This window comes from Triticum aestivum, chromosome 1A (assembly GCF_018294505.1).
Source record: "Triticum aestivum cultivar Chinese Spring chromosome 1A, IWGSC CS RefSeq v2.1, whole genome shotgun sequence".
NCBI lineage: Eukaryota > Viridiplantae > Streptophyta > Magnoliopsida > Poales > Poaceae > Triticum > Triticum aestivum.
In genome coordinates, this window is record NC_057794.1 from 259,875,639 (window position 1) to 259,878,508 (window position 2,870).

Consider the following 2,870-nt stretch of genomic DNA (forward strand, 5'->3'; position numbering starts at 1 on the left):
GCGTCAATTGGGTGACCTTGCCGGCGCGCGCGGACAGCCAGCCAGCTTTTGGGCGGCGTGGCCTGGAGCGGCGGGTCATCATCCACCTGTCGATCCACGAGGATCCAACTCAAGGCACAAGGATTGTTTCCAAGGGGTACGACTTCGTGAAGGGCGTCGTCGACGGCGAGCGGCAAGCCCGCGACCCAAGTGAGCGCATCTCCTGGCCGAACAACAGCCACCGGCGCGACCGGGATGACGACCATGACAGGCGCCGCGACACCCGGGATCGCAGGGGTCGCGACAACTCGCGCAACAGAGAAGGGTGGGGGCGCGCATCACGCGCAGCCTCTCCAGGAAGCCGCGAGATGCCTCACGTGATCATGGCCGCGACCTTGGGTGCGGCGGCCGTCGTGATGATGCTGGCCGCGACCGCGGCGGCCACCGTCGTGATGCTGACGCGCCTGTTGTTTTGCTGGGCTCCGGATCCCCAAGCGTGGCGGCGGCCCGTGCCTTTGAGATACAACCTCTACAAGCCGTGCCGCTGGAGGCTGGGCGCGGCCGCAGCATTGCAAGGCATCCCTCGCCACGTGCTGCCCGGCGTCGCTCTCAAGAAGCCCTCACGCCGCCTGCCTCGCCGCCGCTTTCACCAACCTCCGTTCTGCCGCTGTCACCCAGGTCCAAGAGGAATGAAGTTCAGTCGGCCACGTTGCTGCCGGGGGAGCCAAGTGGGGCGCTATGACAGCTCTGTGTGCCCACGACGATGCTACTGCATGTGTCGTCCCCGTCCAGGCCCCTGGGTTTGAGGCCTCGCCAACGCCGCCATTACCGTCCAGCGGGCCGGTGCACCGCACCCCTTCGCCCGTGCGGCGCCGTAGGGTCGATGCTTCTGGTGTTGTTGGCCTGTAGTGCCTTGCACCGTTGTTTGAATATAGGCAGGAGGCCATCCCGCCCACCCCGGCTCCAACACCGCCTCGGGATCTTACGACGCGCGGCAAAACAATGGCTAGAGTCTCCATCTCCGGGGTCGGCGGCACCTTCTCGCTGCACAAGACAAAGACGGCAAGCCGCCCCAAGGCCACGCCCGTGGCTCGCGCGGCAGAAATCCTGGTCTGTCACTCTCTCGGCATCGTCAAGGATGGAGAGGACATCACCACCGCAGCCTTGGACGCCTTCGTGGACCGCTTCAAGGAGCATCTATCGCCGGAGGTGCTCACAGCCATGAGAGGCCTGTTTAAGCTAGACGACGCCAATGCAGATGCTGTGGAGGAAGCTCTCCTGGAGCATGGAGGAGGAGGCGCGCTGGACCTGGAGAGGGCCGACGAGGAGGCCGTGCTGTAGTAGGCAGCGTCCTGAGCCGCTACTCATAATCTGGGTTGTTAGTTGCTATGTTAGTACAACTATTTGCATGTTGCCGGATGGTTAGGTGCTGGGTCAAGTTTCAGCTTGGTAGCAAAGTGTGTGGGCGTGCTGTATATGCGACATTTATCAGGTTATCTATGCAACCGTGGGTGTTGGCTGTCGCATATGTGTGCACACAAATTGTTGTTCTCGCTGCCAGTTCAGATGCTGCCATGTTTCTTCTTGCCTATGTTCAGTGGCTATGCTCTAGGGTCCTCGCTGTTAATTTATGTCATCACAACCAGTAAACTTTCTGAGCTGGAATGTCCGGGGCCTTAACTGTCCGAACCGGCGGTCGACAGTTAATGCTACTATCGCTTCCTCCTCCTGTCATGTAGTGTGCCTCCAGGAAACGAAGCTTGACAATATCGATCAGTTCACGGTAGCTTTCTTAGGGGGGCTAGGCTGCGTAGCTTCGCACAACGTCCAGCAAATGGCACCAGGGGTGGTATCCTTCTTCTTTGGGATGACCTTTTGGTGGAGATGTCCAGCATCACCATCACCACCTTCTGCCTCTCAGCCATGGTCCGTGTCAGAGACTCAGGCATGAGCTTCAAGATAACCACCGTTTACGGCCCCACCGACCACTCGCTCAAAGATGTGTTCTTTGCCGAGCTCGTTAGCCAAAAGCCACCCGCTGGTGTGGCTTGGATAGCCTTCGGGGATTTCAACCAAATTTACCGGGCAAGCGATAAAAACAAGAGGAACGTGAACTGCAGCCGTATAAATTGGTTCTGTGCAACTCTCCACAGTTGTGAGCTCAAAGAAATCCACCTCCAGAATAGGAGATTCACATGGAGCAATGAGAGGTCCAACCCTACCCTGTGCAAGCTCGACTCCTTCTTTTGCAATGCGGAGTGGGACACAACATTCAACGACCACGTGTTACATGCGCTCTCCTCGTCCCTCTCCGACCACTGCCCGCTTCTGCTTGCTGAAGATAAGGGGCCAAGGAGGCCTAGGACCTTCGAATTTGAGAACTTTTGGGCTTCTATGCCAGGCTTCTATGACGTGGTCCACAAGGCCTGGGCCGAGCCAGTTGAGCATACCGACCCATACATGATCCTTTTCCACAAGCTCAAGAAAACGGCAAAGCGTCTCACGGAATGGAGTAGAGGCCTCTTCTCTAAAGCCAAGATCCACCTCCATGCCGCCCTCTTGGTGATCCTCCGCCTCGACATTGCTCAGGAGGGAAGGTTGCTCTCCCCGGGGGAGCGCGACCTTGGATCTCGGCTTAAGAGAAGGGCCATAAGCTTGGCCGCGCTGGAGAAAGCACGTAAAAAGCAGTGTGCTAGAATCGCAAACATTAAGGAAGGGGATGCCAACACCAAATTCTTTCACCGTCGCGTTAACGCGAGAAGGAGGAAAAACTATATTCACCGGATTATGAAGGATCAAGGGTGGGTGACCGAACACAATGCCAAGGAGAAGATAATCCATGACCACTTCTCGCAAGTAATGAAAAGAGGAAGCGTAAGCACGAAGGACTT

The 2,870-nt window shown here is 57.6% G+C and overlaps 1 pseudogene; it reads left to right on the forward strand.

Annotated features, from left to right (window-relative positions):
• The first annotated feature begins 362 nt into the window (after nucleotides 1–362).
• LOC123181614 (uncharacterized) lies at nucleotides 363–1,320 on the forward strand (annotated as a pseudogene).
• The last annotated feature ends 1,550 nt before the right edge of the window (nucleotides 1,321–2,870 follow it).